This window comes from Liolophura sinensis, chromosome 1, assembly GCF_032854445.1.
Source record: "Liolophura sinensis isolate JHLJ2023 chromosome 1, CUHK_Ljap_v2, whole genome shotgun sequence".
NCBI lineage: Eukaryota > Metazoa > Mollusca > Polyplacophora > Chitonida > Chitonidae > Liolophura > Liolophura sinensis.
In genome coordinates, this window is record NC_088295.1 from 22,117,216 (window position 1) to 22,131,128 (window position 13,913).

Consider the following 13,913-nt stretch of genomic DNA (forward strand, 5'->3'; position numbering starts at 1 on the left):
CATTCTTAACCTGTCACTTCATGGGAACTGTGAAAGTCTATAAGATAAACAGCAGGTGTGAGCTCATGTGATCCCTGAAAGTGCCTCAAGACCTTTAAGAATGAACGATATTAGTTTCTTCATCAATCTGATATATTCAGGTTTAAGTAGATGTCATATACAGTATATATATACGCGAAAGTGGTATTCTTTTCTGTGTTATACCTATTTCAGAAATGCTGTATAAATTATAATCACATTGTTGGTATAGCATTAGAAATCAAACAGGTTTTTGCGAATTGTTTATATGTCAGCTACTTTAAAATTTTTGTAAATTGTTTAGTTGTTGTGTTTTGCGGGCTAAATCGGGTGTCAGGTACGTCTCAAACTCTCAAGCACCATAATTCATGTTGAATATACTCCTTTAGGTTCAGCGCTACATATTACAGTAGTAAACACATCTCTGCAACATCTGACAATGCATCTGTTTATTTATAATTTTAAGAAGTAACCATTACCACAACCAGTTTAACTTGCTTAAACGTGAACATAAAGTCTACCACTGTATATACATAGAAAAAATTGATTATATGATACAGTTGTCACAGAAAAATATATAAAAAAATTCTGTAATGTTTTGAAAGCAGAGAAGATGAAATTCAGCATTGGGGATATGACACGGACGGACAATTTACAACCTCTAGCCATGTTGTCGAGGCCCTTATATACATGGCCAATCACTAGCGCTGAAACCGTCAGGTTATATTTGGCTGTGAAGTCAAAAAAGCTATCAGCTCTCGATTGTCAGTGTGGTTTCTAATAGTGGTTTTCCAATCATGGAACAGTATATCTCACTCTGTTGAACATCAAAGACAGCTCAGTAATCGTCATCAATTTATTATTACAGAGAATGGATAGATTACTGACTCGCTGCGGGTGATACACAGGTATGATTTTGAGTTAAGCCATTTCTGTCACCAACAAAGGTGGAATTCCCTGATGAGATGAGCAGCAGGTGTTAACTCAGATCGTCACTTGAAATCGTGCATGAAACAAAGTGCCCCGCTGAGAAGGCTTCTATAAAACAAGACTTTTCACAGCCAATTCTTACATTATCTCATCACCGATTGCTGAGATCAGTCATTTCCATACGAGTATGGACAGTTTCAACGACGATTCTCTACAAACCACTGCCTCCTCCATGGATTTTACCTTTGAAGAACCTCAATGTTTTACAAGTACACCGCTAAAAGTGGCTCCGGATTTTCTCCCAGAAGCAGCCAACCCCAACCCCAATGGCTTACCACCTCCAAAGCCTACTGCACCTAAACCCAGGACCGTTATCAGACGTTTGACCATGAATGAGATCACGACTGCTTTGTCACAGAATTCGGACACAACAGAACGAAGACTGAGAATATTGAGGTAAACACTTAGTGTATATCAGTAGTTTAAACTGTGCACATTTCTGTGGGGCGAGAGTAGGGAGATTGATCCTTTTGGCATTTATTACCGTCGATGTACAACCAAACCCAAAAGAATATTAAAAGCTTCTGTCTTTTTTCATTTCAGTTTTAAACGTCAGAGACTACAAGTACGACTCGATCATCTGCAGAGAAAAACCCTGACCTTGAGCGCTCGAGACGAGGCCATCAAGAGACGTCATGCAGAGTTACATGATCAGCGCATAAGATTGGCGGCCAACTCCAGCGGAAGTTCCATCGATGACAGCTCTGGTGATGAAGCCCTAGATACCAAACGTTTGTTGCTGTCATCAGGGCGTACTCTGCCCACCTGGCGTTATCAGAGACAGTTGGGAAAATTTCGCCGCAAGAGTGTGGTAAGAAGGGCCAGTGACAAGAGAGTTCGCCGATCACCGTCTGCTCTTAACAGGGCTCCGTCTCTCTGTCGGACGGCCAGGAGCCCCGAACCTGTCCAAATCAGCTTTGTGCAGACAGATCAATCCCGCTTGATCAACAGACCTGTGCAGAGAGTGAAAAAGACACCCAGCTTACGGCTGAAGAGATTCGTGCAGAAGAAGCTGAAGATGATTCTCTAACAGTTTCCACGGTCCTTTTCAGTAAAGCCAATGTTGTTCAGGGCGTGCTACAAACTGTGCTATGCGGAAAGTGCTTTCCGGTTTTTTTATGTTTACTACGTTATATGTTAAGAACACGTATACAAGTTATAGATGTATATGGGTTTATGTGAGAGATTAAACTCTACAAACGCACGTGTGTTTTTCTCTTAATTATGTGTCTTATTCATATTTAGTCACATACAGGCATGGTTACAGAGAATGCAAGGTAAATGAAGAGAGGTTAGGTCATTTTCATTTCAGCATCTTTTCAAACAATAATTCGTTCTCGAAATGAGGTAAATATAAAAAGTGATCTCCGAAACTGCTACGGTTTCACGACATTTTAGCGGCAAGATTAAAAGCAAATCTTCTGTCAATATTATTCAACAGAAGTTTTCATGTATTATCTTCTAATCACCATTACAGAGTGAATCCGCCTGTCAAAAACCACAACTCATTTGTTATGACACGTTCATTATCAGTAGGAATTCAGCTTTACTGTTAAAACGCTGCAGGAGGAAGACGGTCTTATTCCAACGCAAGCATTCTTAACCTGTCACTTCATGGGAACTGTGAAAGTCTATAAGATAAACAGCAGGTATGAACTCATTTCATCCCTGAAAGTGTCTCAAGACTTAAAGGAATGAACGATATTAGTTTCTTCATCAATCTGATGTATTTAGATTTTAGTAGATGTCACATACAGTATATATACGCGAAAAAGGTATTCTTTTCTGTGTTATACCTATTTCAGAAATGCTGCATATATTATAATCACATTGTTGGTATAGCATTAAAAATCAAACAGGTCTTTGCAAATTGTCTATATGTCAGCTACCTTTAAATTTTTGTAAATTGTTTGGTTGTTGGGTATTACGGGCTAAATCGGGTGTCAGGTACGTCTCAAACTCTCAAGCACCATGATTTATGTTGAATATACTCCTTTAGGTTCAGCGCTACATATTACAGTAGTAAAAACATCTCTGCAACATCTGACAATACATCTGTTTATTTAGAATTTTATAAGGAAATAACCATTACCACAACCAGTTAAACTTGCTTTAACGTGAACATAAAGTCTACCACTGTATATACAAAGAAAAAATTGATACAAGATACAGTTGTCACAGAAAAATATGTCAAAAAAATTGCATACAGTTTTGAAAGCAAAGAAAATGAAATTCAGCATTGGAGACATGGCACTGACGGACAATTTACAACCTCTAGCCATGTTGTCGAGGCCCTTATGAACATGGCCAATCACTAGCGCTGAAACCGTCAGGTTATATTTGGCTGTAAAGTCAAAAAAGCTATCAGCTCTCGATTGTCAGTGTGGTTTCTAATAGTGGATAGACATACATCGATGTAATAAAATGGATTTTGCGGTTAGTTTAAGATTTAAACTGACACATTGTGGGATACACATTTATGAGCAGGGAACTGAGAACGGTTCTGTGTGTCACAAAGCCCACACGTTGGACAGGATACTGTCGTAATTTGTCAGGGCGAGCTGGCAAGAAAATCAGGCGTTTTTGATTGTTTTTTCTCCTTGTCACAATGTTTAATATCGATGGTACAGGAGAGCTCCTACGTTTTGTGACGTCGATCAAGATAGCTATAACATGACAAAATGGCCTCTCCAAATGAGTGTCTAGGTACTGACGATTGTTTGCTGTTTATTTTGTCGAAAAGCTGTGTAGAATTGTTAAAATATTTTAGAACATTTCCGGAATACTAGTTTATTAATTAATTCAGCTTGAAACATCTATAAATCCAATTATTATTATTTCTTTTCATTGTGCTTGTCAGGGCTTCCAGAAACCTGAAGATAATCAATGATCTACCTGGTTTTCCCCCAACTTATCGCTGACGGCATCGTACGAGTGAAGTATTCTTCAGAATAGCGAGGAACATCAATTTGATCACCAATAAATATTATTTCTTTTAAATTTCAGTTGATCGCATTATCTTTGTCCATGAGGTGAAACGCAAAACAAGCTGTCAGACTTGCAAGCAGGTCTTGTCTCATTCGAAAGACACTTCGATTAGAGATTATCCTCTTTTTCAATCATGGAACAGTATATCTCACTCTGTTCAACATCTAAGACAGCTCAGTAATCGTCATCAATTTATTATTAAAGAGAACGGATAGATTACTGACTCGCTGCGGGTGATACACAGGTATGATTTTGAGTTAAGCCATTTCTGTCACCAACAAAGGCGGAATTCCCTGATGAGATGAGCAGCAGGTGTTAACTCAGATCGTCACTTGAAATCGTGCATGAAACACGTTTTCCCGCTGAGAAGGCTTCTATAAAACAAGACTTTTCACAGCCAATTCTTACATTATCTCATCACCGATTGCTGAGATCAGTCACTTCCATACGAGTATGGACAGTTTCAACGACGATTCTTTACAAACCACTGCCTCCTCCATGGATTTTACCTTTGAAGAACCTCAATGTTTTACAAGTACACCGCTAAAAGTGGCTCCGGATTTTCTCCCAGAAGCAGCCAACCCCAACCCCAATGGCTTACCACCTCCAAAGCCTACTGCACCTAAACCCAGGACCGTTATCAGACGTTTGACCATGAATGAGATCACGACTGCTTTGTCACAGAATTCGAACACAACAGAACGAAGACTGAGAATATTGAGGTAAACACTTAGTGTATATCAGTAGTTTAAACTGTGAACATTTCTGTTGGGCAAGAGTAGGGAGATTGATCCTTTTGGCTTTTATGACCGTCGATGTACAACCAAACCCAAAAGAACTGGCAGCATGTAAATAAAAGCTTCTGTCTTTTTTCATTTCAGTTTTAAACGACAGAGACTACAAGTACGACTCGATCATCTGCAGAGAAAAACCCTAACCTTGAGCGCTCGAGACGAGGCCATAAAGAGACGTCATGCAGAGTTACATGATCAGCGCATAAGATTGGCGGCCAACTCCAGCGGAAGTTCCATCGATGACAGCTCTGGCGAGGAAGCCCTAGATACCAAACGTTTGTTGCTGTCATCAGGGCGTACTCTGCCCACCTGGCGTTCTCAGAGACAGTTGGGGAAATTTCGCCGCAAGAGTGTGGTAAGAAGGGCCAGTGACAAGAGACTTCGCCGATCACCGTCTGCTCTTAACAGGGCTCCGTCTCTCTGTCGGACGGCCAGGAGCCCCGAACCTGTCCAAATCAGCTTTGTGCAGACAGATCAATCCCGCTTGATCAACAAACCTGTGCAGAGAGTGAAAAAGACACCCAGCTTACGGCTGAAGAGATTCGTGCAGAAGAAACTGAAGATGATTCTCTAACAGTTTCCACAGTCCTTTTCAGTAAAGCCAATGTTGTTCAGGGCGTGCTACAAACTGTGCTATGCGGAAAGTGCTTTTCGATTTTTTATGTTTACTACTTTTTATGTTAAGAACACGTATACAAGTTATAGATGTATATGCGCTTACGTGAGAGAATAAACTCTACAGACGCACGTGTGTTTTTCTCTTAATTATGTGTCTTATTCATATTTAGTCACATACAGGCATGGTTACAGAGAATGCAAGGTAAATGAAGAGAGGTTAGGTCATTTTCATTTCAGCATTTTTTGAAACAATAATTCGTTCTCGAAATGAGGTAAATATAAAAAGAGATCTCCGAAACTGCTACGGTTTCAAGACATTTTAGCGGCAAGATTGAAAGCAAATCTTCTGTCAGTGTTATTCAACAGAAGTTTTCATGTATTATCTTCTAATCACCATTACAGAGTGAATCCGCCTGTCAAAAACCACAACTCATTTGTTATGACACGTTCATTATCAGTAGGAATTCAGCTTTACTGTTAAAACGCTGCAGGAGGAAGACGGTCTTATTCCAACGCAAGCATTCTTAACCTGTCACTTCATGGGAACTGTGAAAGTCTATTAGATAAACAGCAGGTGTGAGCTCATGTGATCCCTGAAAGTGCCTCAAGACCTTTAAGAATGAACGATATTAGTTTCTTCATCAATCTGATATATTCAGGTTTAAGTAGATGTCATATACAGTATATATATATATATACGCGAAAGTGGTATTCTTTTCTGTGTTATACCTATTTCAGAAATGCTGTATAAATTATAATCACATTGTTGGTATAGCATTAGAAATCAAACAGGTTTTTGCGAATTGTTTATATGTCAGCTACTTTTAAATTTTTGTAAATTGTTTAGTTGTTGGGTTTTACGGGCTAAATCGGGTGTCAGGTACGTCTCAAACTCTCAAGCACCATAATTCATGTTGAATATACTCCTTTAGGTTCAGCGCTACATATTACAGTAGTAAACACATGTCTGCAACATCTGACAATGCATCTGTTTATTTATAATTTTAAGAAGTAACCATTACCACAACCAGTTTAACTTGCTTAAACGTGAACATAAAGTCTACCACTGTATATACATAGAAAAAATTGATTATATGATACAGTTGTCACAGAAAAATATATCAAAAAATTCTGTAAAGTTTTAAAAGCAGAGAAGATGAAATTCAGCATTGGGGATATGACACGGACGGACAATTTACAACCTCTAGCCATGTTGTCGAGGCCCTTATTAACATGGCCAATCACTAGCGCTGAAACCGTCAGGTTATATTTGGCTGTGAAGTCAAAAAAGCTATCAGCTCTCGATTGTCAGTGTGGTTTCTAATAGTGGTTTTCCAATCATGGAACAGTATATCTCACTCTGTTCAACATCAAAGACAGCTCAGTAATCGTCATCGTATATGGGTTTATGTGAGAGAATAAACTCTACAAACGCACGTGTGTTTTTCTCTTAATTATGTGTCTTATTCATATTTAGTCACATACAGGCATGGTTACAGAGAATGCAAGGTAAATGAAGAGAGGTTAGGTCATTTTCATTTCAGCATTTTTTGAAACAATAATTCGTTCTCGAAATGAGGTAAATATAAAAAGTGATATCCGAAACTGCTACGGTTTCAAGACATTTTAGCGGCAAGATTAAAAGCAAATCTTCTGTCAATGTTATTCAACAGAAGTTTTCATTTATTATCTTCTTATCACCATTACAGAGTGAATCCGGCTGTCAAAAACCACAACTCATTTGTTATGACACGTTCATTATCAGTAGGAATTCAGCTTTACTGGTAAAACGCTGCAGGAGGAAGACGGTCTTATTCCAACGCAAGCATTCTTAACCTGTCACTTCATGGGAACTGTGAAAGTCTATAAGATAAATAGCAGGTATGAACTCATGTCATCCCTGAAAGTGTCTCAAGACTTAAAAGAATGAACGATATTAGTTTCTTCATCAATCTGATGTATTTAGATTTTAGTAGATGTCACATACAGTATATATACGCGAAAAAGGTATTCTTTTCTGTGTTATACCTTTTTCAGAAATGCTGCATATATTATAATCACATTGTTGTTATAGCATTAAAAATCAAACAGGTCTTTGCGAATTGTCTATATGTCAGCTACTTTTAAATTTTTGTAAATTGTTTAGTTGTTGGGTTTTACGGGATAAATCGGGTGTCAGGTACGTCTCAAACTCTCAAGCACCATAATTCATGTTGAATATACTCCTTTAGGTTCAGCGCTACATATTACAGTATTAAACACATCTCTGCAACATCTAACAATGCATCTGTTTATTTAGAATTTTATAAGGAAATAACCATTACCACAACCAGTTAAACTTGCTTTAACGTGAACATAAAGTCTACCACTGTATATACAAAGAAAAAATTGATACAAGATACAGTTGTCACAGAAAAATATGTCAAAAAATTGTATACAGTTTTGAAAGCATTGGAGACATGGCACTGACGGACAATTTACAACCTCTAGCCATGTTGTCGAGGCCCTTATGAACATGGCCAATCACTAGCGCTGAAACCGTCAGGTTATATTTGGCTGTGAAGTCAAAAAAGCTATCAGCTCTCGATTGTCAGTGTGGTTTCTTATAGTGGATAGACATACATCGATGTAATAAATTGGATTTTGCTGTTAGTTTAAGCTTTAAACTGATACATTGTGGGATACACATTTATGAGCAGGGAACTGAGAACGGTAATCAATGATCTACCTGGTTTTCCCCCAACTTATCGCTGACGGCATCGTACGAGTGAAGTATTCTTCAGAATAGCCAGGAACATCAATTTGATCACCAATAAATATTATTTCTTTTAAATTTCAGTTGATCGCATTATCTTTGTCCATGAGGTGGAAGGCAAAACAAGCTGTCAGACTTGCAAGCAGGTCTTGTCTCATTCGAAAGACGCTTCGATTAGAGACTATCCTCTTTTTCAGTCATGGAACAGTATATCTCACTCTGTTCAACATCTAAGACAGCTCAGTAATCGTCATCAATTTATTATTAAAGAGAACGGATAGATTACTGACTCGCTGCGGGTGATACACAGGTATGACTTTGAGTTAAGCCATTTCTGTCACCAACAAAGGCGGAATTCCCTGATGAGATGAGCAGCAGGTGTTAACTCAGATCGTCACTTGAAATCGTGCATGAAACACGTTTCCCCGCTGAGAAGGCTTCTATAAAACAAGACTTTTCACAGCCAATTCTTACATTATCTCATCACCGTTTGCTGAGATCAGTCATTTCCATACGAGTATGGACAGTTTCAACGACGATTCTTTACAAACCACTGCCTCCTCCATGGATTTTACCTTTGAAGAACCTCAATGTTTTACAAGTACACCGCTAAAAGTGGCTCCGGATTTTCTCCCAGAAGCAGCCAACCCCAACCCCAATGGCTTACCACCTCCAAAGCCTACTGCACCTAAACCCAGGACCGTTATCAGACGTTTGACCATGAATGAGATCACGACTGCTCTGTCACAGAATTCGGACACAACAGAACGAAGACTGAGAATATTGAGGTAAACACTTAGTGTATATCAGTAGTTTAAACTGTGCACATTTCTGTGGGGCGAGAGTAGGGAGATTAATTCTTTTGGCTTTTATTACCGTCGATGTACAACCAAACCCAAAAGAACTGGCAGCATGTAAATGAAAGCTTCTGTCTTTTTTTCATTTCAGTTTTAAACGACAGAGACTACAAGTACGACTCGATCATCTGCAGAGAAAAACCCTAACCTTGAGCGCTCGAGACGAGGCCATCAAGAGACGTCATGCAGAGTTACATGATCAGCGCATAAGATTGGCGGCCAACTCCAGCGGAAGTTCCATCGATGACAGCTCTGGTGATGAAACCCTAGATACCAGACGTTTGTTGCTGTCACCAGGGCGTACTATGCCCACCTGGCGTTCTCAGAGACAGTTGGGAAAATTTCGTCGCAACAGTGTGGTAAGAAGGGCCAGTGACAAGAGAGTTCGCCGATCACCGTCTGCTCTTAACAGGGCTCCGTCTCTCTGTCGGACGGCCAGGAGCCCCGAACCTGTCCAAATCAGCTTTGTGCAGACAGATAATTCCCGCTTGATCAACAAACCTGTGCAGAGAGTGAAAAAGACACCCAGCTTACGGCTGAAGAGATTCATGAAGAAGAAACTGAAGATGATTCTCTAACAGTTTCCACAGTCCTTTTCAGTAAAGCCAATGTTGTTTAGGGCGTGCTACAAACTGTGCTATGCGGAAAGTGCTTTCCGATTTTTTATGTTTACTACGTTATACGTTAAGAACACGTATACAAGTTATAGATGTATATAGGTTTATGTGAGAGATTAAACTCTACAAACGCACGTGTGTTTTTCTCTTAATTATGTGTCTTATTCATATTTAGTCACATACAGGCATGGTTACAGAGATTGCAAGGTAAATGAAGAGAGGTTAGGTCATTTTCATTTCAGCATTTTTTGAAACAATAATTCGTTCTCGAAATGAGGTAAATATAAAAAGTGATCTCCGAAACTGCTACTGTTTCAAGACATTTTAGCGGCAAGATTTAAAGCAAATATTCTGTCAATATTATTCAACAGAAGTTTTCATGTATTATCTTCTTATCACCATTACAGAGTGAATCCGGCTGTCAAAAACCACAACTCATTTGTTATGACACGTTCATTATCAGTAGGAATTCAGCTTTACTGTTAAAACGCTGCAGGAGGAAGACGGTCTTATTCCAACGCAAGCATTCTTAACCTGTCACTTCATGGGAACTGTGAAAGTCTATAAGATAAACAGCAGGTATGAACTCATGTCATCCCTGAAATTGTCTCAAGACTTAAAGGAATGAACGATATTAGTTTCTTCATCAATCTGATGTATTTAGATTTTAGTAGATGTCACATACAGTATATATACGCGAAAAAGGTATTCTTTTCTGTGTTATACCTATTTCAGAAATGCTGCATATATTATAATCACATTGTTGTTATAGCATTAAAAATCAAACAGGTCTTTGCGAATTGTCTATATGTCAGCTACCTTTAAATTTTTGTAAATTGTTTAGTTGTTGGGTTTTACGGGCTAAATCGGGTGTCAGGTACGTCTCAAACTCTCAAGCACCATGATTCATGTTGAATATACTCCTTTAGGTTCAGCGCTACATATTACAGTAGTAAAAACATCTCTGCAACATCTGACAATACATCTGTTTATTTAGAATTTTATAAGGTAATAACCATTACCACTACCAATTAAACTTGCTTTAACGTGAACATAAAGTCTACCACTGAATATACAAAGAAAAAATTGATACAAGATACAGTTGTCACAGAAAAATATGTCAAAAAATTGTATACAGTTTTGAAAGCAAAGAAAATGAAATTCAGCATTGGAGACATGGCACTGACGGACAATTTACAACCTCTAGCCATGTTGTCGAGGCCCTAATGAACATGGCCAATCACTAGCGCTGAAACCGTCAGGTTATATTTGGCTGTGAAGTCAAAAAAGCTATCAGCTATCGATTGTCAGGGTGGTTTCTAATAGTGGATAGACATACATCGATGTAATAAATTGGATTTTGCGGTTAGTTTAAGTTTTAAACTGATACATTGTGGGATACACATTTATGAGCAGGAAACTGAGAACGGTTCCGTGTGTCACAAAGCCCACACGTTGGACAGGATACTGTCGTAATTTGTCACTGCGAGCTGGCAAGAAAATCAGGCGTTTTTGATTGTTTTTTCTCCTTGTCACAATGTTTAATATCGATGGTACAGGAGGGCTCCTACGTTTTGTGACGTCGATCAAGATAGCTATAACATGACAAAATGGCCTCTCCAAATGAGTGTCTAGGTACTGACGATTGTTTGCTGTTTATTTTGTCGAAAAGCTGTGTAGAAATGTTAAAATATTTTTAGAACATTTCTGGAATATTATTTTATTAATTAATTCAGCTTGAAACATCTATAAATCCACTTATTATTATTTCTTTTCATTGTGCTTGTCAGGGCTTCCAGAAACCTGAAGATAATCAATGGTCTACCTGGTTTTCCCCCAACTTATCGCTGACGGCATCGTACGAGTGAAGTATTCTTCAGAATAGCGAGGAACATCAATTTGATCACCAATAAATATTATTTCTTTTAAATTTCAGTTGATCGCATTATCTTGTCCATGAGGTGGAAGGCAAAACAAGCTGTCAGACTTGCAAGCAGGTCTTGTCTCATTCGAAAGACACTTCGATTAGAGATTATCCTCTTTTGCAATCATGGAACAGTATATCTCACTCTGTTCAACATCTAAGACAGCTCAGTAATCGTCATCAATTTATTATTAAAGAGAACGGATAGATTACTGACTCGCTGCGGGTGATACACAGGTATGACTTTGAGTTAAGCCATTTCTGTCACCAACAAAGGTGGAATTCCCTGATGAGATGAGCAGCAGGTGTTAACTTAGATCGTCACTTGAGATCGTACACAAAACAAAGTGCCCCGCTGAGAAGGCTTCTATAAAACAAGACTTTTCACAGCCAATTCTTACATTATCTCATCACCGATTGCTGAGATCAGTCACTTCCATACGAGTATGGACAGTTTCAACGACGATTCTTTACAAACCACTGCCTCCTCCATGGATTTTACCTTTGAAGAACCTCAGTGTTTCACAAGTACACCGCTAAAAGTGGCTCCGGATTTTCTCCCAGAAGCAGCCAACCCCAACCCCAATGGCTTACCACCTCCAAAGCCTACTGCACCTAAACCCAGGACCGTTATCAGACGTTTGACCATGAATGAGATCACGACTGCTTTGTCACAGAATTCGGACACAACAGAACGAAGACTGAGAATATTGAGGTAAACACTTAGTGTATATCAGTAGTTTAAACTGTGCACATTTCTGTGGGGCGAGAGTAGGGAGATTAATCCTTTTGGCTTTTATTACCGTCGATGTACAACCAAACCCAAAAGAACTGGCAGCATGTAAATGAAAGCTTCTGTCTTTTTTTCATTTCAGTTTTAAACGACAGAGACTACAAGTACGACTCGATCATCTGCAGAGAAAAACCCTGACCTTGAGCGCTCGAGGCGAGGCCATCAAGAGACGTCATGCAGAGTTACATGATCAGCGCATAAGATTGGCGGCCAACTCCAGCGGAAGTTCCATCGATGACAGCTCTGGTGATGAAGCCCCAGATACCAAACGTTTGTTGCTGTCATCAGGGCGTACTCTGCCCACTTGGCGCTCTCAAAGACAGTTGGGGAAATTTCGCCGCAACAGTGTGGTAAGAAGGGCCAGTCACAAGAGAGTTCGCCGTTCACCGTCTGCTCTTAACAGGGCTCCATCTCTCTGTCGGACAGCCAATACCCCCGAACCTGTCCAAATCAGCTTTGTGCAGACAGATCAATCCCGCTTGATCAACAAACCTGTGCAGAGAGTGAAAAAGACACCCAGCTTACGGCTGAAGAGATTCGTGCAGAAGAAGCTGAAGATGATTCTCTAACAGTTTCCACAGTCCTTTTCAGTAAAGCCAATGTTGTTTAGGGCGTGCTACAAACTGTGCTATGCGGAAAGTGCTTTCCGATTTTTTATGTTTACTACGTTTTATGTTAAGAACACGTATACAAGTTATAGATGTATATGGGTTTATGTGAGAGAATAAACTCTACAAACGCACGTGTGTTTTTCTCTTAATTATGTGTCTTATTCATATTTAGTCACATACAGGCATGGTTACAGAGAATGCAAGGTAAATGAAGAGAGGTTAGGTCATTTTCATTTCAGCATTTTTTGAAATAATAATTTGTTCTCGAATTGACGTAAATATAAAAAGTGATCTCCGAAACTGCAACGGTTTCAAGACATTTTAGCGGCAAGATTAAAAGCAAATCTTCTGTCAATGCTATTCAACAGAAGTTTTCATTTTTTATCTTCTTATCACCATTACAGAGTGAACCCGGCTGTCAAAAACCACAACTCATTTGTTATGACACGTTCATTATCAGTAGGAATTCAGCTTTACTGTTAAAACGCTGCAGGAGGAAGACGGTCTTATTCCAACGCAAGCATTCTTAACCTGTCACTTCATGGGAACTGTGAAAGTCTATAAGATAAACAGCAGGTATGAACTCATGTCATCCCTGAAATTGTCTCAAGACTTAAAGGAATGAACGATATTAGTTTCTTCATCAATCTGATGTATTTAGATTTTAGTAGATGTCACATACAGTATATATACGCGAAAAAGGTATTCTTTTCTGTGTTATACCTATTTCAGAAATGCTGCATATATTATAATCACATTGTTGGTATAGCATTAAAAATCAAACAGGTCTTTGCGAATTATCTATATGTCAGCTACCTTTAAATTTTTGTAAATTGTTTGGTTGTTGGGTTTTACGGGATAAATCGGGTGTCAGGTACGTCTCAAACTCTCAAGCACCATGATTCATGTTGAATATACTCCTTTAGGTTCAGCGCTACATATTACAGT